Genomic DNA, 24,526 nt, shown 5'->3' on the forward strand with positions numbered 1-24,526 from the left:
TTCCCACATCCCTGGGAAGGGCAAATGTTAAAGGGAGGAGGGAGCCTGAAATTCTCTTAATTACCAATGGGGCCCATCCCCTGGCATGTTCCCCTCAGCCCTGCAAAGCGTGGACAGAAAAGCACGACCTTCTGATAACAAAGGGTGTGGCAACAGGCAGGAGTGGCCTTGAGGAATACGTATGAGGCTGTGGCACAGGTGTTCTCCAGATTTGCGACAGTTCCAAGGTGAAGCAGCAACTTTGTATCTACCGTTAATCTTGCAAATAAATGCAGGAAGTGGCCGCAGCTGGGAGTTTTCCTATTAATTGATGGCAGCTTCAGAACCAAGTTCAGAGCTCATTAGGCAGGGCTTTTGCAGGTGGTAGTCGCCACGTGGCATGTGCAGCCCGCCGTGGCCCTGGCTTAGGGGTGGGTGATGCTCGGGGCTCCCCACAGCACCAGGACTGGTATCCAGGAGCCCAAGGGGAGGAAGAAGGGGCTGCGAGGTTGGAGAACAGTGTGGTGTCACGGAGGGATCTTGGGGTTGTGCGAGAGTATGAGGTTTGGGAGACAGGGGTCGAGTCTGGGCGCCCCACTCTCCACTAGTCAGGACTCGGTCACTGCCCGCTCTGAGGCTCAGATTTCATCTTTGAAATGGAGGTGGTAGCAATGCTTCGTACAGAAATTTACCCTGAGGGTTACGCGAGTGCCGCCATTATTGTTGTGAGCAGCATTTACTCTGACCTAGGATGTGACTACTGGGTTCTAGAAGAATCTTTCCTTTAAACCCCAGTCCCATCTGCTATGTTTCAGGATGGCTGAAATACTCCCCTTCACGCTCCATCTCTCAAAGGTATATATTCAAACACACCGAGCTGTGACCCGTCACTGACAGCCCAGGGTGAACAAAGGATTGAAGAGCAGGGGAAGGGATGGCGGAAGCCAGGAGGCGCTGGGAGCCCGGGGCGGGGGTGGGGGAGGGAGAGGACCCCTGACGCACGTAACGGGCTTTACAGCTTTTATGGAGTGCGCATTCGTTGGCTCATCTGCTCACCTCCCAAGCCAAAAAGGCAAAGAGGCATCTGTTGATGTCTCTTTGCTACTTTTCCAGCCTTCACTCCGAGTACGTATCACTCCCCCTCCACGTCGCAGGCCATCTCCTTGGTGCCTCTTCCCTCAAATGTCCACTTCACGTCTCAGAGCCTTCTCCAAAGCACTACCACGTGAAACCCTCATTTGTTCAACCAATCAGTGAACCAACCAACCATCTAATCAATCATCTTATCAATGAACTGGCCATCTAACTAGTTAACTAACCACTCAACCCAAATAATGGAACCAACCATCAACCGACTGACTTACCAATCAACAAACTAGCCAACTGATCAGTGAACGAGCCAACTAGCCAACCAACTACTCAACCATTCAATGAGCAACTAATCATCCAATCCCACAAACCAACCAACCAAACAACCAAATAACTACTAACCAACAAGTCAACCAAAATTTACTAGTTTCAGGCAAATACACACAAGACTCTGGCCCAGGGCAAGGGCTGTCTGCCTCCTGTCTGGGCTTTCAGCAGCCCTCCTGGTTAAGGGGCCTCACCTGTGCACTAACCTTCCTGGGTAACCCTGGGCCAGGTATTATCCCTGAGCCGGACCAGAACTTTGCCAACTGGGTTCCTTGGGGCCCGGGGTTCTGTAGAAGGGCCCTGGGACTCCCTTGGGAGGCAAGAGGCAGCCATGTAGGCGCGGACCTGGATTGTCATCTCTTTTTTCTCCTTTTATCCATTTTGTGTTGGGATTTTGAGTAAGACTTCATTTGAAGAAAGTCTTAGATGTCTTAAAAACCACTGCGTTGGATCACCTTTTCAACTCTAAGGGGGTAACAAGTGTTTCCTTGTGGTTGTAGGGGGAGGCGCGAAGGAGACCCTGGGCTCCAGACCTGGAGTTTCCAGTGGGAAGAATGTAGCGAAAGCACAGAGGCGGCCGCGTGGGTCTCCCTAGGACGTGGGACTGCCGAGCTCCGGGACAGAGCCGTTGGGAACCCGATGTACTTAGAAGCATTCAGAGACCGCATCAGTGAAGGGCTGAGTATAAACAACGGCTAACTGCATTTCCTCACCTGTTTCCAAGCAGAGCTGCTTCCCATGATCCAGGGTCCGCTGCAATTTCCAAACAGCCCGTGGCGGGGCGTGGAATGTCCTTGGACGCACCACCCACCGGGAACCGACTCCGATCTGGATCCACGGCTGCCCATCTGCCTGGTTCTCGGAGTCGCCACAGTGGGAGGGACGCAGAGCCGGGGCGTGTAGGAAGATGGTGTGCATCCGGCCCCCCGAGGCCCCAGGGGGGGCTGTGCAGCTGGGACTTCCCAGGGGCTTCAGCCCCCAAAAGTGAAAAAACAGCCAAAGAGTTCCCAGGCCTCCCATGGAGGGAGACAGTGCATGGCGTCGGGGGCTCGGGCATTTGCCTGAATCCCGACTTGCTGTGAGACTTCATCTTTCTGAGCCTCTATTTCCTCCTCTGTGTAAAATGGGGCCCGTCAGTGGTTACCACTGCGACGTGCAAGGTCAAGACAAACACGGTCAAGGTCAAGACAAAACAAAGCACACGTCTTTGTTTCCTGGGACCCCCAGTTTCTAGATGAACAAACTGGCCAAGCAGGGGATCTTGAGAGGAGCTGGGATTGTAATTGAGGTTTCTAAGTTGATGTCTCTTTCCACAATCCCATGTTGGGCTGCACCCCGTGGGCCCGCGAGCCTTAGCCCAGTCCCGAAACCGAAGAAAGAGCCTGGAGACAGTGACAGAGACATCAGTGGTTTGTTGGACGGGGATCTTACACGTCTGAAGGAAGGTCTCGGAGCGACACCCAACCGTGCGCAGCAAACGGCGAGCAAAACATGGCGGCACTCTTTTCACCACGGGGTTGGGGGGAGGGAGGCTGCCACTTATATGGGGAACCGCCGTCACGTGGGCTCATCAGTTACCCGGGAAACCAGCAGCTTGGGCACGCCCCTCCCGGCCCTCAGGTTAATGACCATCACGAGGCCAGGTGTTTCCCTTTAATAAACTAGCAGATGGAGCCGCTCTGGGCTAAGGATTAGGACAATCACTTGCTGGGGGCTGGGGGGCGGGAGGGCAGGTACGGTCACGTGAGCAGGTGCAGGTGAAGCAGGGGCTGGTCCAGCAGGGGACGTACAGAGAGCAAGAGAACAGCCCCCTTGAGTGGCCTGACCATACACCCTGGGACATTTTTTCCCCTCTCTCTGGGGGATATTTCTCTTTCAGGCAAGGTAGAGCCAGCCGTGACTGAGAGAGCTTGGGTCTGGTTCCGTCCAAATACCCAGGGATGACTCCAGGGGCCTCTCGATCTGCTCACCACGCTCCCTGAGTGTGGGTTGAACCTCCCAAGGTACGTTAGCCTCCCACCCCAGCAGAGTGCGGGTTGAGCTGTCTCCCAAGGTACGTTAAACAGCCCCAGCTCGCCTGCCCACTGATCAGAGGGGCTATCATTTATTCAAAAGCATCACTGGGAGTTTCTGATTTATTGGTGATGGGTCAGCTACGGTCTTCAGGCAGCTTATGGTTGTGCCATTAAATTTTCAGAGAATAAGAGCATGACGGGGAAGATACATTTAGTGATTCTGGGGGTCCTGGGAGAGCAGCTCCTAGGAGGCGCCCCATGGCCCTTCATGCTCACTTCATGAGTCCCTTTCTGCCGCCGTCATGATGAAAGGCATCCCATAAGGAGGAGATTTGCTCCCGGAACAGGAGAAGGTCCATTCCTGGAGTCACAGGCTAGTCTCATGCTAGAATCACGAATATTTGAATCGGAGAATCACAGATGGTTAGAGAAAGACAAGCTCTTAAAAATCACACAGTCCAGCCCTCTCATTTTACTGATGAAGTAACTGAGGGCCAGGGTGGGGAAGTGATCTAAGCAGGAGCATTGAGCCAGAAGGCTGCATCCCGACTCTTTTTCCAGTGCTCCTTTTGTGGCACGAGGATACCCTTCTCCTAGAGGTAGGGATTAGCAGCACCGTGGAGGAAAAGGACTTTTGAGGGGAACTTACATCTTCATCAGCACCCCGACCTTACAGAAAAAGAAGCTGATGTTTAGAGAAGACATCTGACCTCCTGACTGTAAATTTCACCAAGACCCGTTGGTTTTGCACGCTTCCTTAGCAACCACCTCAGTGCTTAGAATATAGCACGTGCCATAAATATTTGTTGAATGAATGAATGAGCGAATGAATAAGTGAATGAACGTTTATCAGCAGATCTGGAACTAGAACTCTGTGATTTACAAGCCTGCATTTGGTGCTGGAGAGGGTGTGGCGAAAAGGGAACCCTCCTACACTGTTGGTGGGAATGTAAGTTGGTGCAGCCACTGTGGAAAAACTTTAGCCTCAGAAAACTAAAAACAGAATTACCATATGATCCAGCAATCTCATTCCTTGGCATGTATCCAGACAAAACTATAATTCAAAAAGATACCTACACCCCTATGTACATAGCAGCACTCTTCACAATAGCCAAGACATGGAAACAACGTAAGTGTCCATCAATAGGTGAGTGGATAAAGAAGATGTGGTACATATATACAATGGAATACCACTCAGCCATAAAAAAGAATGACATTTGCAGCAACAAGGATGCAACTAGAGATCATCATACTAAGTGAAGTAAGTCAGAAAGAGAAAGACAAACACCGAATGGTATCACTTATATGTGGAATCTAAAATACGACACAGGGAATTTCCTGCTGGTCCAGTGATTAGGCCTTGGTGCTTTCACTGCCAGGGGCCTGGCTTTGATCCCTCGCTGGGGAACTAAGATCCCGCAGGCTGCACAGTGCAGTCAAAAAAATGAAATAAAATAAAAGATATGGGGCTTCCCTGGTGGCGCAGTGGTTGAGGGTCCGCCTGCCAATGCAGGGGACACGGGTTCGTGCCCCGGTCCGGGAGGATCCCACATGCCGCGGAGTGGCTGGGCCCGTGGGCCATGGCCACTGAGCCTGCGCGTCCGGAGCCTGTGCTCCGCAACGGGAGAGGCCACAATAGTGAGAGGCCTGCCCACGTACTGCAAAATAAATAAGTAAACAAAAGATATGACACAAATGAACCTATCTATGAAACAGAATCACAGACATAGAGAACAGACTGGTGGTTACCAAGGGGGTGGGAGCTGGGGGAGGGCTGGAGTGGGAAGTTGGGATTAGCAAATGTTAAGCTTTTATATATAGGATGGGTAAACACCAAGGTCCTACCGTATAGCACAGGAAACTATATTCCATATCCTATGGTAAATCATAACGGAAAAGAATATATATATATACATATATATATACACACATATGTATAACTGACTCACTTTGCTGTACAGCGGTAATTAACGCAACATTGTAAATCAGCTACACTTCAATTAAAAAGGAAAGCCTGCATTTGGGCTCAGTGGCCAATTTCTTCAACAGCAGCTGCATTGCTGCGCAGCCTGTCCTATTTCGTGCGTTTCCCGTACGGTGATGAGCAGCGGCGGGTGGGGAACTGGAATTCCCACAGGTGGACACTTTGCCTCCCAGACAGTGAAAATTTCCATCTGAGGGCTTGAAATGTCCCAAAGGGAACTTTTAAAAGGCTTCAACAGCCCCCACAGTGCTTAGCCTTGTGCCGATGACCCCCGCCTCCTCTTTTAGATAAATGCCACTGCCAGAAAAGTGACTCGGAAGGCTCCAGTGCTGAGACGGACTTCTAGGGATACGTCTGAAACGGATCTGGAAGTGGAAGTCGTAGCCCAGGAGGGAGGCAGAGCCTGAGAGCTGGAGTAGGGTGGCCAGGCTGGAGACAGACGAGAGCAGGAGGCTGCAGGGTCAGGGGCGGACAGTTGGAGGGGAGGACAGGTATTCCTTGTCTTTACAGACCGTGCCTGGGTGATTTCACACCATCACCTGGGCAAGGACCCCGTCCCAGCAGAAACCACAAACCAGTTCTTGAAATAGGAACACAAAATCGGGCGAAATAATAGCATTGGATTCTAGTACGTCTAATTCCCAGAGACTCTGTTCAATGAAACAGACATTTTCTGAGCACTTACTGTGTGCTGCGCTCTGCCCAAGGCTCTTTGGGACTTAGGATAGGCAGGGCTGCCTATAGTCAAGAGAATGGATTCTAGAACCAGACTGCCCGGGTCTGAATCCCGGCTCTACCACTTACTAGCTGTGTGACTTGGGTAAGTCACTTAACGGAACCTCAGTTTCCTTATCCGTAAAGTGGGGCTAACAGTCATACCCACGTCACAGGGAGGTTGTGAGGATTAAATGAGTAAATACACATAAAGCACTTGGCATGGTGTCAGCACATAGTATGTGCTCAGTAAGTACTGTTGCTAAGACGTACATGGAGCAATGCAAACGGGGTTGCAGGGACCATAACTCTCAAAGTACAAGGGCATTCGGTCCCTACTTGCAGGACCTCACTCTCCCCTCAGTGTCTCTCCCAGTGATTTCTGGAGGCCTTCCGGGCACTTCCCTTGTGTTTTGGAAGTCGTCCATCCACGTTCTCCTGCTCTGAGCCCCATGAGGACGTCCACACCCACAGGCCATTTAATTTCCCATGGAATTCCTACAGTCCACTCTCTCAGAGGCTACACATTGGCAGTCTGCACTCCGTATGTGGCTCCAAAACATATCTGGATGGGTGGCGGGATGTTTCAAAACAATTTGAGCCAACTTCTATAAGCCAGGAGATTCCATCTTTAAAGAAAGGAAGCCCTAGCACATCTTCCAGAAATGCAGAAACGGGTCTACATTTCTGCTTGGCAGTGGAACTGAGTAGCTGCCAACCTACTGGGTGGTACAGTGTCCACTTGGCCCTAGTCCCCAGGGCGGTCTCTCCTAACCCCCCATCCCCCCACCCCTCCAGCCCACCGAGTCCTATGACCAGCCTGGCCTCTGCAAGCATTCCTGTCCCCTGATCCATTCCTTTCTGGCCCTGCTGAAATGGGTCAGGGCTGACCCCACTGTCCCCTCCCCATGAATTCACTACCCTGGGAGTCAGCTCCAATGACCTCTGCTCCAGCTCCCACCCCACCTCTCGCCCTTGGAGTACTGCTTGTGAAACAGGCACAGTTGATTTGCCAAGGACGGGTGATTAATTAGAAACGAGGTCTCGCAGCAAGAGAGCCTACAGGGCTGGTTTTTTTTAAAAAAAATAAATTTCTTTCTTTATTTATTTATGGCTGCGTTGGGTCTTCGTTGCTGCGCGTGGGCTTTCTCTAGTCGCGGCGAGCGGGGGCTACTCTTCGTTGCGGTGTGTGAGCTTCTCATTGCGGTGGCTTCTCTTGTTGCGGAGCACAGGCTCTAGGCACACGGGCTTCAGCAGTTGTGGCTCATGGGCTCAGTAGTTGTGGCACGCGGGCTCAGTAGTTATGGCACACGGGCTTAGTGGCTCTGTGTCATGTGAGATCTTCCCGGACCAGGGCTCGAACCCGTGTCCCCTGCATTGGCAGGCAGATTCTTAACTACTGTGCCACCAGGGAAGTCCCTCTGAGGCTGATTTGCTCTCTGAAGCCTCCTGAATTTCTCTGCCTTTGTTCTGACCCCAGATGGGGGACTCCACAGGCAGTGGGGGACTGCTGCCGTGCAGATGGTTTACCCTTTATGACAGCCATCGACCCCGTCTCCACCCCCTCCCCTTCTCTTTCTTCCTGAGATCTGCCCCCACGCTCTGGGGATGTGTGTGGGTGACAGCTGGAGGTGGTCACTGGACCTTTGGAGTCTGAGGGACACGGGTCCACACCTGGCAGGTGGCAAGGGTGCATTTTGTTGTTTCCCTACAGTTTGTGATCGCCTCCAGGCAATGCTCAGGGCCATCAGAGTGGTGGAGAAACGGTGGGGAGAAGCTGAGATCTGAGAGGCTCCCTCAGAGCCTCACCACACTCCTGCAGTGAAACGAGAGCTCTTTAGAAATGCAGACTCTTGGGCCCCAACCCAGACGCGCTGACCCAGAATCTGCAGTTTAACCAGATCCGCCAGGCAATTCGTGTGACCAGAGCACTTTTCATCTTCACCTAGGCTCCGTGCTTCCGTAGTGATTCTCTTTTTAAAAATTTATTTATTGGGCTTCCCTGGTGGCGCAGTGGTTGAGTCCGCCTGCCAATGCAGGGGACACGGGTTCGTGCCCCGGTCCGGGAAGATCCCACAGGCCGCGGAGCGGCTGGGCCCGTGAGCCATGGCCGCTGAGCCTGTGCTCCGCAACGGGAGAGGCCACAACAGTGAGAGGCCTGCGTACCGCAAAAAAAAAAATTGATTTATTGGCTGCACTGGGTCTTCGTTGCTGCACGTGGGCTTTCTCTAGTTGCAGCGAGCAGGGGCTGCTCTTCATTGCGGTGAATGGACTTCTCATTGCGGTGGCTTCCCTTGTTGCGAAGCATGGGCTCTAGGTGCGTGGGCTTCAGTAGTTGTGGCACGCAGGCTCAGTAGTTGTGGTGCACGGGCTTAGTTGCTCTGCAGCATGTGGGATCTTCCCAGACCAGGGCTTGAAACCGTGTCCCCTGCATTGGCAGACAGATTCTTAACCACGGTGCCACCTGGGAATTCCCCGTAGTGATTCTTAAACGACAGGGGATTTGATTCTCACCATCCACCACCCTCCACCCTGCCCCGCGCCTGGTGTGTAGTAGGTGCTCAGTAAGTTTTTCTAGATTTGAATCCTCCATAAGGCTAGGTTCCCTATGTGGTTCTGAGCTTGGGCCACAAGTTGGACTCCTGTGGGGAGCTTTACACTTTACTGGTCACCAGACCCCACCCCCAGGGAGTCTAACTTAATAGCCCGGGCATGGCTTGGTTGTGCCTGAGCGTGGCCTGGACTTGCAGACTTGAAAACTTCCCAGAGTTCCAAGTGAAGCCCTGGCTGAGATCCACCATGTTGTTGCCTACGATAAAAGTTCTGAGTGGTCAGAATCACTCTTTCAAATCCCACAGGGAGGCTGGTGTTGGAGACCCACTCACCATCTCTCAGTTTTTCCTCATTGTTGGGATTGGATAGCCGTTTCCCCACTGAAGAACACATACACTTGCTGGCTTGCATTTAGGCTCAAGACATGAAATACGTATATTTGAATCCAAGGATCACGCTTGGGTGATGGCACCAGGGTGAGATGCTCACTTTGGGAGGGGCACGTGGGACCTGAAAGCTCATCCACGTACATGGACACACCTGCCCTTTTATCCCTCTCTTCTCCCACCTCCCGTAGTTAACGCCTATTCCTTCTTTAGGTTGCAACTTGATGGTCACTACCTCCAGGAAGCCTTCCCTTACTACCCACAGGGTAGGCAAGTTTCTTTGTTACTTGTTTTCAAACAAAGATGCTCTTTTCAGAGCCCACTTGGCAGTCAGGCACTCAGGCATGTGAAGTTGGGCTTCATGTCTGGCGCCCCCTTCTGGACTGGAGGCTCACTGCAGTCCTTCCTTATATTTCCAGTGCATATCACAGGGGCTAGGTAAACACTGCAAAGAATGGTTGAATGACTGAATGAGTGAGTGAATAAATAAATGTAATTCCACATACACAGGTGGTTGAAGGCGCCACAGTTGGGGGGGAGGGTTCTTCCTTTCCACATGGCTTCTATGTAGATGGGGTTTATCCAATTACCATGAGGTATTCGGTCAAACCTGTGGTGTGCGGTGAGGCATAGCTGTGTTTCTTAGGTCTATAATTTTCCAATAATTAGACTTTCAGGCACATAGGTCTAGTGGTTTGAATATGATTCAGTTATCTCTGTTGCTACAGAAACTGCATACGTAAGCCCTCAAAAATCTGCTTTAATCGTGATGGGCTACTGTGAATTTGTGCTATTTAGAGAACTTGCAATGTACTTTCAGGACAATAAAATTACATGGCTGGGTTATTTTTAATTTCATGGGGCAGTGTTTCTTAAGCCTCAATTGTTCCAATGCCACCTTTTTTATTTTTGCCCTGCTTGTATACCACCTCTATGGTGTCATGAATTTAATATTTTTCTTTAAATCTACTCATTAAAAAATGAGTAAAGTTATTCATTAAAAAAAAATCAGTAAATGTAGCTCAAAAGGGAAATTTATATGACCACAGTAAATAGAAAACCAGTTATCACTTTCCTCGCATAGGAGGTAACCATAAAATATCGCCGCCCCCCATAAACAATAAAACAGTATCATTAAATGTTAGCTCTGGATACTGTTGCCTGTGGGCTCTGAGCCTGAAGCCTGCTCTTTCTTTGTTATAGAGGGAAATTGGCAAGTGTCGGAGAAGATGCTGAAGACGTGTTAGCACCAAATGGAGACTTTTTCCTAGGTGTCATTAGAAGGGTTGAAAGAGAATTGGAAAGAATAACTTCCTCATGTTGTGATTCCATATGTATTTTGTGCCTTTTTCATATTATCGGGTACTTTTTTATCATGTAAATTCATTTGTACGAGCTCATAGCTTGCTCTTATAAAGTCAATAGCAAGTCCGATGCTTCAGCGTCAAGTTTATTGTAACTGATTTTGTTTTTCTCCAGGTCTTTCTTACGACATTACCAAGGTTGAGATCAGGTGGGTCTTAGGGTCTTTTGTTCTGCCTAAACAGTAAAGTTAAGAACCACCGACAGATATAGGAAACAGGCTTGTGGTTGCTAAATTTGGAGAGGCTTTGGAGGAGGGATGGATTGGGAGTTTGGGATTAGCAGATGCAAACTATTATATATAGGATGGATAAACAACAAAGCCCCACTGTATAGCACAGGGAGCTATATTAAATATCCTGTGACAGACCATAACAGAAAAGAATATGAAAAAGAATATATATAACTGAATCACTTGCTGTACAGCGGAAATTAACACATTGTAAATCAACTATACTTCAATTAAAAAAAAAAAGAAAAACCACTGATAAATCACAGGTACCTTGGAAGTATAACTGACCAGGGTTGGAACCTTGGTTTTACCATTTGTTTGACCTGTGACCTTGGGCAGAGCACTTCACTTCTCTGGCCTCAATTTTCCTACCTGTACAATGTGAATAATGGTATCAGCCTCCAAACGTTGATGTGAAAGCTTATTAAATAAGTATTGTACGTGAATCCCCCTCTGGGGCAGGAGACAGGGTCTGTAAGTGGTCGTTAGGGTTGATCCTATATGCTCCGAGCAAACAGGACAGTGTGTGTCTTACTCACTGGCACAGAACCAGTGCTGGCTGAGCTCAAGAAATATCCTCATGCTTAACCAGGTTCGGGGGTGCAGAGGGTGGGGATGCCATTTGCTCACACTGCCTTCTTTGGAAAGTCTTCTTCAATTAGATGGATTGAAAAGTGTCACTCAATTTAGAGACTGCCTTTGGGGGCAGAATGGCCCTTGAGATTCCTGGGGCAGGGGCTGTAGTGGGCTGTCAATAGGAAGAGCTTCCAGTTGTTTGTTACATGGATGGTAGGAAGAAAGATGGCAGATGTGAGACCATAGAATCACAAACCATCAGAAGTAGGACCCAGTGGCCTCATTTTAAAGAGGGGGAAACTGAGGCCTGGAGAGAGACGGTGACTTGCTTGACTAAGGTCATCCAGCCTGTTGGAAGCAGAGCAGGAGCTCGAACTCACATCTGTCTCCTGGTGTCCATCCAGTTGAGAGCTCTGTCCCTGACATCTGGTCCAGTCCTTATTCACCTCCTCCAGCTGTTGTCACATAATGATGATCTTGCTTGTCTTTATTCCCAGAACTTTGCAAAGCTTCTTGTCTCATCTCTCCTCTGGAAAGAAGTCCACATTCTCCGCCAGCATCTGCAGAAAGCAAGGGATGCTGGGAGCCTCCATGAGGGCACGTGTTATTCCACTCGGCCCAGCTCTGATCCCAGGGGTGTGAGTGTGCTCCCACCAGAGGGAGGGCCGGGCCAAGCATCCCCAGAAAAACATTGCCTGATGTCTTCCCTCCCGGGTGTCATCTGTTGGAATAAAAAAAAATGTTTATTGTTTAATATTATGCAACATCCATTGTGAATATGGAAAAGGAAAAAAGGTGTCAGGAAGCTTTAAAAGATTGCAATTCCACAACCTGGAGATAACCACTGCTAATACGTTGGCATATTTCTTTCTGGTCTTTTTTCTCTCCAGACCTATGCATTTCCGTTTCCCCCACCGCCTCGTGTACTCCCATCCTGTACATAGAGCTTTATATCTGCTTTTATCGTGGATTTGGAGAAAATAATTTTTTATATTAAAATTAACATGGCCATATTTTGAAGTGGAAGGCAAAATGTGCTGGAATTTTGTAACTAAAATATGAAGCTTCTGAGAAAAATGTTCCAGTGGCTTAAGCTCTACCCCAGACCCTCAGAGCTGTGCATTCATTCTTCTTTACCATTTGATGGGTAGGTCTGAGAAGTTATCAGTCTGCTATTTCAAGATAGTGTTTTTATATAATATTCACCAAGCATCATTTCCTTAATATATATTTACACATTACATATATATACTTAATCTATACTTATATATATTTATATTATCAATATACATTTATATGTCATACACTTAATAAATGATATTCATTGTGTAATAATACAAATAAAACAGCTTTGTTGAGATATAATTCACATACAATTCGCCCAAAGTGCTTATTTCACTGGGTTTTAGTATGTTCACAAAACATACTATTTTGGTGCAACTATCACCAGAGGCAATTCTAGAACATGTTCATTACCTCAAAAAGAAACATTGTATGCATTTGCTGTCATTCTCGGTTCTCCTCCAACCCCTGACAACCACTCATCTACTTTCTGTCTCTAGATTTGCCTTTTCTTGATATTTCATATCGATGGAATCCTACACTTTGCGGCTCTTTGTGTCTGGCTTCTTTCACTCAGCCTAATACCTTCAACATTCATCCTCATTGTAGCAGTTATCAGTACTTCATTTCCTTTTTACGGTTAAACAATAGTCCATTGTATGGAGAGACTGTATTTTGTTTATTCTACTTTTCGGCTATTATGAATAGTGCTGCTATGAACATCTGTGTCTGAGTTTTTGTGTGGACATACATTTTCATTTCTCTTGGGTGTATCGCTAGGAGTGGAATTGCTGGGTTCTATGGTAACTCTGTTTCTCCTTTTTAGGAACTGCTAGACTATTTTCCCGAAGTAGTTGCATCATTTTATGTTCCCATCAGCAGTGTGTGAAGGTTCCTTTTTCTCCACATCCTCTGCAACACGTGTTATTACAGTCATCCTAGTGGGTGTGAAATGGTGTCTCACTGTGGTTTTGATTTGCGTTTCCCTAATGACTACTGATATTGAGCATCTTTTCATGCGCTTCTTAGCCATTTGTGTATCTTCTTTGGAGACATGTCTATTTAAATCACTTGCCCATCTTTAATTTGGGTTATTGGGTTATTTGTCTTTTTATATTGAGTTATAAAATCTCTTTTAATATTCTAGATACAAGTCCCTTATCAGGTATGACTTGCAAATATTTTCTTCCATTCTGTGCGTTGTCTTCACTTTCTTGATGATATCCTTTGAAGAACAAAACTTTTTAAATTTTTATGAAGTTTCAAGAGTATTTTCAAGACATGACTTTACTTGATTTAATGTTTCATATTAGTATGCTACAATTTGTTTAACACCTGCTGCTGAAGACTTGCATTGTTTTCAGTTTCTTTGCTGTTCTTGATCATGTTAAGCTGTATGTCTCTGTGAAGAAATCTTTGTCACAATTCTGATGCTCTTCTTAGGACAAAGTCCTGGAAGGGCAACTACTCTGCCTAAGATTGTGAATGCTTTGACGCCTCTTACAAGATTGCTTTCCAAAAAAGTAATGGTCCCGTGTGCCTTCCTCTGCCCACCACCCATCCCTATAATGCATACGAGTGCCTAGTCAATGCAGCCTCTGGTACTATTATTTACAAAGGAAGACTTCTTTACCGAATTCACTGAACTTTAAGATGTGTATTTTCTAGCTGGTCTGGGGGGAAAATTGTGGGGTTGATCAGAGGCAAGTCTAGGTAGAAGAGATGGCTAATTAGATCCCGGACTGTCTTCTAAGAGATGAAGTTTCATTACTTTTGCGTGCAGACAACCGTCTGGGATGAGAAAGCATCTTCTTTGCAAAGTTCCTTGGGGAACTGCTTCAGTGCTTGGAGCAGGAAACGGCAGCTCTGAGAACACTTTGCTGGCCGGCAGTGGGCACCCTTTAATGTCACTCGATGAGAACACCTTGCTGGCCGGCGGTGGGCACCCTTTAATGTCACTCGACGAGAACACCTTGCTGGCCGGCGGTGGGCACCCTTTAATGTCACTCGACGAGAACACCTTGCTGGCCGGCGGTGGGCACCCTTTAATGTCACTCGAGGCTCATTCTTTGCATCATTCATGTACCTCTCCCTTCCTGGGACAGAAAAAGAATCCGCTCAAGCGATTCCCAAATTCCAGATTGGAAAATTGGAAAAATCTGATTATCAGTTTGGTAACCCGTGGTTTGAAACGGTCATTCAGTGACTGATTCTTTCAGCAAACATGTCTTGAGCACCTATCATGCACTGGCTACAGTACGAGACAGTAGGGACGGAGCTATGCATCAGATTTATGATTTCATGTTTACAACCATTTCAGGTTCAAAATGTTTATTTACATATTTGGAACTCTTTTGAAAATCTGATGAAAATGCTGGACAAGCACACCCCTCCAGAAAAATCTGTGCCCCCACACACGTGATTTTATGTGTTTATGTCCACCTGAGAGACCACCAATGGATTTCCTAGGGGGCCCATGGATCCCAAGTTCAGAGTCATTGTTATATTCCAGTAAGTGAGAAAAAAAAGATGCCGTGTCATATTTGTGTTATTATAATTATGTAACACCCTGAAGCTTGACTCCGGATCAAGGATTTCCTTCCTCATACTGCAGGATTTGTAGACTTTGCCGTCTGAACATCGGTTCCTAGGTTCTCTGCTGGGGTCGTTTGAGATGCTCCACCTTTAGCAGAAAGGTTGACAGACATGGTCCCGGCCCTCATGCAGCCTGCAGTCTGGGGGAGGAACTTCTGTCCTTACTTGACCTGGGCTACCCTGGGGACATTTGCTGAATCTCAGCAGGCTGCTTGTCCTCTGGCTCTCACTGACAGCGTGTCAGGAAGAAACAAGGGTGACAGAGCTGAAGAGGGGACATGCAGGTGGCGGTGGTGTCAGGGTGCATCAGGTATGATGACCTCCAGTCAAGGCAGGGGCTGCGGGTTGCTGAGTCCAGCCTGGTGTTTTAGAGCCCAGTTAGGGTTTTGGGAACCAACACGCCTCAAATAGTGGAAACCAAATCCAATGTGTTACATCTGTGGGCATGAAACAAAGCCAAGGAGCGTGGCCACCAAGATCCTCCAGATCTAGGAGGTCCACAAGTTACTTTGTGTGCGGTTTTCCACACCACGTCACCAAAATCCCGTGAAACCAATGAGGAATGGCGGGTTCTCCCGTTTGCGTCCAAAGGAGCGAATCCAGTCAGACATAGGAAGACATCTTTCTGGGGTAAATAATTCACAGGCTTCCTCTGTCAAATTCCAAATGAGCTCCTGGGCCACCCTTTCTTTCACCCCAACATCACACGAAAGGAACACGAAGGGTTCTGAACCAGGGGGCAGCCAGTTGCTTCCGAACAGGCAATAAAGCAGCACAGAGAGAAACCTTAGTAATGAAGCCTCGATGTCTTGGTGCCCTGGAGCAGGTCTGAGAACAGGCAAACCTGGGAAAATAGAGGAGGGTGTTGATTTAGACCCGGGCCAGCTCCTCCAATGCTCACGATCCTGTGATTGTGTCCTCATGGGTCACAGGCTTTGAGTAGCCAATGAAAGCTATGGGACCCTCTCTCCATATGTTACTACTGCGAATAACTTGATGAGGTTTTTGGACCACTGGAACCCAACCGTGGGTTGCTATGTGATCCCTGGAAAGCAAATCTTAACATGTATCGTCCACTGAGGGAGACAAAATGTATATGTACTGTAATTACTGCTGTTAAAGAAGGTATGAATGATCCAAATCAGGCAAACTTTCTCTCAAAGGGCAAGACAGTAAATACTGCAGGCTTTGTGAGCCATTCGGTCTCTCGCTGCAACTGCTCAGCCCTGTGGTTATAGCATCAAAGCAGCCAGAGATGATCCATAAATGAATGGGTGTAGCATTAAATGTTTATTTACAAAACAGGCAGTGTTTTTGTAAATAAACAAAAACAAAATATGTTTATTTACATATTTGGCTTATGGGTAATAGTTTTCTGACCCCGATAATAATAAAAGCCAGTGTTTAGGAACACTCTTCATAAGCCAAGATATGAGTATGTCTTATTATATTATAATAATATAATATATTATGGGCTATTATTATGCCTAGTTTACAGATGAGAAATTAGTGTCGCAAGTTGCCCAAGGTCACTCGGCTGGTAACTGATGGAGCTAGATTCTGATTTTATTGCTTTGTTCCTAAGAGATGGTCACAAAAGGATATGAAGGATAGGAGGTAGGAGATGATGATGATGTTGATGGTAATAATAATAAACATTTATTCAGTGTCTGCTATGTGCCAGGTGCTATGCTAAGTACCTTATTTGGGTTAACATAAGTCATCCCCACCACAACTCACTGTCACTATTATTACCCATGAGAGGGAACTGAGGCACAGAGAGGTTAAGCCACTTGCCTTAGGTCACACAGCTCATCAGTGGTAGGGCAGGATTCAAACTCACACTGTGCTCTCAACCTCCTTCAGTTGCTGTCTCAAAGTCCTTAGGCTATGGAGTTATCTGCTCTCTCATCTGAGAGGACGTGGGCTCTGACCAATTAGAAGGCAGCCCTGAGTCAAGATTCTGGGCCCACCGCTTGCCTGCTGTTACCCCTTTAGTTCTTGGATCAGAGGGTGGTCCTAGGAGAGGGTCCTGTGTAGCCGGGGTTTCCCAACTGGCCAGGAAGTATTTTGATATTCACAGAACCAGCTCAAGTCGTCCAGCTGCGCTCCTACAAGGTGGGCTGTTCTGAAGATGCATTCCTAGGTGGGAGTAGTGGATGAACACAGGGAGGGAAGCCCGGGTGCTGGCCAGGAATGTCAGGGGCATCTGGGCGCCTGGAGGACATGCCAGTTGAAGGGAACCTGAGGCTGGGGCTCCTGAGGGTCAGCAGGACCCCCAGCCCTCCCTCAGAGGCAGCAGACTGAGTTCTGGGCTTGCCTCTGAGTCAGAGGCCCCAGCAGGAAAATAAACTTTCTGTACTAAGAGGAGGAGGGAACAGCTCACTTTTTAAAAATAGGAGAGGCAGCCCCGTTGCTATGACAAACTTCTCGTGTTGCTCCATGTTTTTAAATTAAAAAAAAATTTTTTTATGACCCACATAAAAAGGTACACACAGCCTCTTTGTAAAAATACATGGAAAAATCTTCATCTTATGCCCAATTTGAGTGGGACTCAAGGGACTATGGACCAAGAGAGCTTGTTTTAAGGCCTCTGAAGGTCCCGGGACCTCTGACGTTATAGGGACCGCACCCCATACCATGGCAAACCTCAAAATGTCACTATGGATCCCATTACACATATACATTTTTGCTAAAAGTATCTGAAAAGGTGTTAAAGTAATTCACATATATGGGGTTTATGAAGAATAAATTATTTTTCGTGTCCTTTGTGATTTGTGCTTTTCTATTTCTAAACACAAGTGCCGTTGGATAGCAGGTGACTCACTAACGTGTTGTAGACATTTAATCAGACATTTATTAATTTTGAGTTTGCAGTTGCCTTTTGGTGTTCTGGGGTCGATGTGCTTGTGAGTTCAGGTTTCAAATATCTCTGTAGGCCCTTGACAGGTTTGTAGATCTCAAGGTTCTGGGCCTCTAATGTGGGACCATGGAGGTAGGGGCCAGAAGCAACTCCTTGGGTCTCAGTTTTCCCATAAGCAAAATGGGAGTGGTTCACGAAAAGATGTGCACAGAGAGAGAGAGAGAGAGAGAGAGAGAGAGAGAGAGAGAAGGAGAGGGAGGGAGAGAAAGGTAAAGCAAATGGGGAAAAATATAAATAATTGGAGAATCTGGGTGAAGGTATAAGGGAGTTCCTTGTACTACTGTTGCTACTTTTCTGCACGTTTAAAAGGATATCAGAATGATGGCACATATCTGGAAAAGACACAAACTCTAGTCTGAAAAGACACATGCGCCCCCATTGTTCACTGCAGCACTACGTACAGTAGCCAAGACATGGAAGCAACCTAAGTGTCCATTGATAGATGAATGCATAAAGAAGATGTGGTACACACAATGGAATATTACTCAGCCATAAAAAAGAATGAAATAATGCCCTTTGCAGCAACATGGATGGACCTAGAGATTATCATACTAAGTGAAGTAAGTCAACAGAGAAAGACAAATATCATACCATATCACTTATACATGGCACCTGAAAAAATGATACAAATAAACTTATTTATAAAACAGAAATAGATTCATAGACGTAGAAAACAAATGTATGGTTACCAAAGGGGAAAGGGCAGGTAGGGATAAATTAGGAGTTTGGGATTAACAGGAACAAACAACTATATATAAAATAGATAAATAACAAGGACCTACTGTATAGCACAGGGAACTATATTCAATATCTTGTAATAACCTATCATGGAAAAGAATCTGAAAAAGAATATATATATGTGTAACTGAATCACTTTGCTATATACCTGAAACTAACACATTCTAAATCAACTATACTTCAATTTGAAAAATGAAACATTATATCAAGATGAAAAATGAAGAAGTCCGCCCACCCAAGGTGGGAGGGGGCAGGGTCAATGGATGAAATGGAAGTTTGGGGCTGTGCTCAGATGGAGCCTGGGGACAACCAGGGAGCTGAGGGGTGTGGCTCCCTGTCCCCTGACCCCTCTAGCCAAGCATGTCCATTTTCATGTGCCTTATATTTTGGGGATCCAGATTCTTCTGGAAGAAGAGGGTTCTCTAAAGAAAAAGCCAGATATCAGTGGCCGTGGAAGTGCTTGAGGACGGAGGCAGGTCTAAGGACATGAAGGATCTTGTCTAGCCATCTCGGAGGCCTTGGGTTTTCCTAACAGTGAAGGGAAAAGAGGCCAAGTCATTGGCTGTAGATTGTGGGTGAGGCAGGAGGAGGAGGTGGGCAATGGGAGGAGAAACACGTGGAAGTGCCGGAAGGCAATGGTGAGTTTGAGTCTTTACCAGCCAGTGCTCAGTAGGTGCCAGGTGCTAATCTAGGTCCTTTACAAGCACTAACTCCTTTGAATCTCAGGATACCCTGCCAGGCAGGCACTGTTACCATCCCTATGTAACAGAGGAGGAACCTGAGGCTCAGAGAGGTGAAGTCACTTTCTCAAGATCACACAGCCAGGCAGTGGCAGACCCAGTGTGGCTTTACTTCTTCCCTGTTAAGAACACAGAAAGAGGGACTTCCCTGGTGGCGCAGTGGTTAAGAATCCGCCTGCCAATGCAGGGGACACGGGTTCAAGCCCTGGTCTGGGAAGATCCCACATGCCGCGAAGCAACTAAGCCCGTGAGCCATGGCCACTGAGCCTGCGCTCTAGAGCCCGTGAGCCACAACTACTGAAGCCCACGCACCTAGAGCCCGTGCTCCGCAACGAGAAGCCACCACAATGAGAAGCCCACACACTGCAATGAAGAGTAGCCCCTGCTCGCCGCAACTAGAGAAAGCCCGGGCAGCAACGAAGACCCAACGCAGCAGAAAAAATAAATAAATGTTCCTTTAAAAAAAAAAAAAAAAAAAAGAACAGGGTCTTTGGTGAATGATGCAAGGCCAGAGCAAGGAGGGAGGATGGGGGGAAATGGGCTTCCAGAAATAACTCACAGAGTTATGGCAACACTATGTATTAAGCACTTGCTCTGAGCCCCATGCCACATATACGACATGTATCATCTCGGAGAATTCTCCCAACCAGCCCTATGAGGTGGAGATTATGTTCTCCATTTTACAGAAAGGACACGGGAAGCCCAGAGAGGGCAAGTGCCTTACCCAAGGTCACACAGCAAGGAAGTAGCAGAGATGGGATTCAAACCCAGATCTTTCTGACCTCAAAAGGCTGTGTTCCTACAACACTGTACATCAACTATACTTCAATTTAAAAATAAATAAATAAAAGGCTGTGTTCCTGAACTGGCCTAATACGCCGTGGCTTTGGTGTATCTGATCCGTTTCTAGTAGCTCACATAACAGCTGGCCTTGGGGAGGGACGGGCAGGCATGGGGGCTACCTCAATCCATCAAACATTTCCAGTAAGGGTCAGGTCTAGTGTCAGGAACTGGAGCGACAGAAGTCCAAAGGCTGAGACAGGTGTGCACATGGCAGAATGAAAAAGCAGTGTGATTTGAGAAAGGATGGATGTGTTGGCCAAGTACAGACCCACCTGGCAGAAGGAGTAATCAACTTTCCCAGGTAGGTGGGAAGAGAAGGGACAATCCTGGAAGGCTGACTGAAGGAAGGGACAATTGAGCTAGGTTTTGAAAGATGACCAGGTCACCAGGTGGCTGGGCACAGGGCGGTGAGAGAGAGCATTACTGGCAGAAGGGGCAGCTCAGGCAAAGGTGCCAGGATTTGAAACTGCACGATGGGGTCAGAGTTGAAGGAGGGGAAGAGGTGGGCCATGTGGCTGGGGAGATGGGCAGGGGCAAGGTAATAGAAAACCTGTGTGTGTGTATGTGTGTGTGTGCGCACGCCATGTGTAGCAGAGGTGAGAGGGTTCTCTGGGAACTGGGAAGCTTGCCTGCTCAGGACTTGCTGTGTGGCTCTGAGCAGCTGCTAACCCCCTCTGGGCCTCTGTTCTACCCCCTGGAAAATGGAAGCTTTCCCAGAATCAAGCTACATGCTGTCAGGCACCACCTGAGAGCTGGGGAACTTTAGGCAAGGGGGCTCCAAGCTTCTCCCATCCCCATCCTGGAGAAATGGGCCGGAACAACCTTGCCAGCTCTCCCAGCCCCCCCAGGCATCCGGGGTGGTCTCCCCCGCTCCACTGCCAGAGGCAAACTGTCTCTTCCAGCAGGAGGAGCTGGGCGGGTGGGGTCTCCATGGCTCACAGGGGAGCGGTGGGCCTTATCGACCCCTCACCAGGACAGTCCTCTCCCCTGGTCTCAGAGTTGAGGCTTCCTCATTCCTTATCCCACCCAGGCTCCAATTAGCGCTGTTAACACTTCCCAGCTTGGATGAAAGCCCAGGGCCTGGATGCTTGCTGAGTGGACAGAAACCTGGGCTGCTGGCATCCTCCCATCTCTTCTTCCTTTTCAACCCCCCTCCAATTCAACATCTCACCTCAGACAATCTCCGACAGCTCGAGGGACCCGCCTTCACCCAAGAAGAATTAACCCTTGCTGTTACTTGAACCCAAATCAAGTTTGCAATACAGTTTTTGGCTGAGGGTGTGACAAGTGTCCAGTGATACTTGGCCCAGTGCTCAACTCTCCTATCTCGATAACTCTGCAGCCCTCTCAGTGGTTAAGAACCAGGACTTGGCTGTCAGGAAAAACTCTGGGTCCTCAGCCCAGCTGGCCTGGGAGGTTGCTGACTGGTCATCCATCTCTTCATTCATTTAACAAATCCTTATCGAGAAGGGACTACATGCCTAGCACCAGTCTCTGCCCCCATGGAGTTTACCTGTGGAGGGGGAGATGGGTGGTATATTCCCAGCACAAATGATCACCACATTATGACTGAGGTTGGTACTGCTGTGGAGGTCAGGATGCTACAAGAATGGACAACAGGGGTGCCAACCTGTCTCAGGGGGTCTGGAGAAAGTGACGTTTCAATTGACATCTGAAGGTTTGTCTCCTCAAACTCTTTTCAGCTTTGCCATCCCTTTGTTTTCTCCTTCCTGGGAGATGAGGCTGGCAGGAGCCCAGTTATGGGGGATTTTGATCAACCAGATTAAAGACATTGTACTGGGGAGCCATGGAATGTTGTTGAGCAGTGGAGGGACACTGAATGAAATGGAGCATCAGGAAGGTGGCTCTAGCAGCATCCCGGGGAGATTAGAGGGCCTGTATTTGGGAATGTAGGCCTCTTAAGGCCCAACAGAAGGGGGAAAATCCAACATTTATTGAGTGCTGTGTGCCAGACTCTGTTCTAAGCATGTGGTGTGTATCAACTGATTTCATTTTCCCTACAGTCTGAGGTTGGTTCTTTATTACTCTCATGTGCTGAGTAGAAAGCTGAGATTCAGAGAGGTTAGGAATTGCACAAGGCCACACAGCTAGCAAGTGGAGCAGGGACTCAAGCCCAGATCTGCCTGCCACCAAGGGCAGTGTTCTGGTCTTCTCTGGAACAGCCCTTATATTCATTTCCTACTGCCGCTTTACAAATTACCACAAATTTAGGGGCTTAAAACAGTACATATTCTCCCACCGTTCGGGAGGTCAGAAGTTCAAAATGTGTATTAAGGGGTTAGAATCAGGATGTTGGCAGGGCTGGCTCCTCCTGGAGGCCCTAGGGTAGAATCCATTCCTTGTCTTTTCCAGCACACAGGCTGCCTGCATTCCTTGGCTTGTGATCTCAGATCTCTGCTTCCTTCATCCCCCTACTGCCTTCTCCTCCCTTTTATCTCCTGCCTTCCTCTTCTGAGGCCCCTTGGATTATACTGGGCCCACCTAGATAATCCAGAATAATCTTCCCATCTCCAGATTCACAACTTAATCACATCCGTAATTTAATCTCACGAGCACTGAAGGAACCAGAGAGGATAAATGACTTGCCCAAGGCCACACAGCCCAAGGCCACACAGCCCAAGGCTGAAATGGAGTTCTCATTCGGTGTGGCTTGTTCATGCCTTAAAGAAAGTGCAAAATAGGCACAGTTTGGTTTTACAGAGAATCCTGCATGTCATAGAAAGCATCTTTGAAGGCTCCCGTTGGTTTGAGAGCCTCTCTGGTCAATCTGCTTTAGCAGCTGATGATCAGGAAGATAGAGGAATCATTTAGCTTTAACTAGGATATTAGGGATCCATGAACAGTAGAGATCAATCAGAAATAAATACAAAGGAGTGTGGGAATTGAGATACAGATTAGATATACACTAGGATCTGCCAATTCATGGAACAAACGGGGCAGAGCTGGAACCAGCCCCTGAGCCTTCTAGTCCAATGGGATGGACTTTAGTTGGAGGACAGAGTGGGATGAGAAAGCCAAAACGGCCCCACCCCACTTCCGTCCAGGGCAGGCATTGCTAATCAATCACTGTGCTCTTCCCAGCCAGGCCTGGATGTGGCCTCAGATTCCCTTAAACAAAGAGCTCCAGGACTCCAGAACCAACCAACTGGAGTTGGGCATCAAGATGAAGCCTGATCGGGCTTCCCTGGTGGCGCAGTGGTTGAGAGTTCGCCTGCCGATGGAGGGGACACGGGTTCGTGCCCCGGTTCGGGAAGATCCCACATGCCGCGGAGCGGCTGGGCCCGTGAGCCATGGCCGCTGAGCCTGTGCTCCGCAACGGGAGGGGCCACAACAGTGAGAGGCCCGTGTACCGCAAAAAAAAAAAAAAAAAAAAAAAAAAAAAAAGATGAAGCCTGATCTGCATGCACCCCTAGGTTCATAGTAGCAGCACTATTCACAATAGCCAAGGCATAGAAACCTAAATGTCCCTTGACAGATGACTGGATAAAGAAGATGTGGTGTATATATACAAGGGAATAGTACTCAGCCATAGAAAAGAATGAAATAATGCCATTTGCAGCAACATGGACGGACCTAGAGATTATAGTAAGTGAAGTAAGTCAGAAAGAGAAAGACAAATACCATATATCACTTATATATCGAATCTAAAATATGACACAAATGAACTTATCTATGAAACAGAAACAGACTCACAGACATAGAGAACAGGCTTGTGGTTGCCAATGGGGAGGGGGTTGGGGGAGGGAAGTATTGGGAGTTTGGGATTAGCACATACAGACTATTATATAGAGAATGGATAAACAACAAGGTCCCACTGTATAGCACAGGGAACTATATTCAATATCCTGTGATAAACCGTAATGGAAAAGAATATGAAAAAGAATGCATATGTATGTATAACTGAGTCACTTGGCTGTACAGCATAAATTAACACAATATTGTAAATCAACTAGACTTCAATAAAATAAATTTAAAAAACAAAAAAGAATGAAGCCTGATCCACCACCTTGGAACGCCACAGTTTCTATGGGAATAAACAGAGGCGTCTTTGCAGGCCCTGAAGAGCACCACGTCTCTCTCAGGCCCCAGTATTCCTATATCAGGCCTTAGATTTCAGAATCCTATTTAAAAAAAAAAAAAACAAAAAACACACCAAAAAGTCAAAAAACTCACCGGAAGGCTTTTCACTTCGAGGAAGAATACGCCAAACTTCGCCGCCATGTTCAGAATGGTGGCCCGAGGCTGTGGCTTTGGATTGGTCGGAGCAGCGCGACTCCGCCTGTTCCTCGCCGGGCCGGGTGGGGCTGTGAGCTCCGACTTCCACCTCTGGGCTTCCGGCCTCCGGCCTCCGAGGCTTGGCTGGCTGGGAGCCCAGCGTCCTCCCTCA

General features: G+C 47.8%; 1 long non-coding RNA gene across 1 annotated transcript; it reads right to left on the bottom strand.

Moving 5' to 3' along the window:
- Window positions 1-10,794: 10,794 nt before the first annotated feature.
- LOC112397252 (uncharacterized) lies at window positions 10,795-24,365 on the bottom strand. Its single transcript, XR_003002767.1, has 3 exons — window positions 24,313-24,365; window positions 12,694-15,718; window positions 10,795-11,938 (listed from the first exon to the last, which is right to left on the bottom strand). It is a non-coding gene; the product is annotated as an uncharacterized LOC112397252 (long non-coding RNA).
- Window positions 24,366-24,526: the final 161 nt, after the last annotated feature.

The sequence above is a fragment of the Neophocaena asiaeorientalis genome, unplaced genomic scaffold, assembly GCF_003031525.2.
Source record: "Neophocaena asiaeorientalis asiaeorientalis breed wild unplaced genomic scaffold, Neophocaena_asiaeorientalis_V1.1 scaffold648, whole genome shotgun sequence".
Taxonomy (NCBI): Eukaryota; Metazoa; Chordata; class Mammalia; order Artiodactyla; family Phocoenidae; genus Neophocaena; species Neophocaena asiaeorientalis.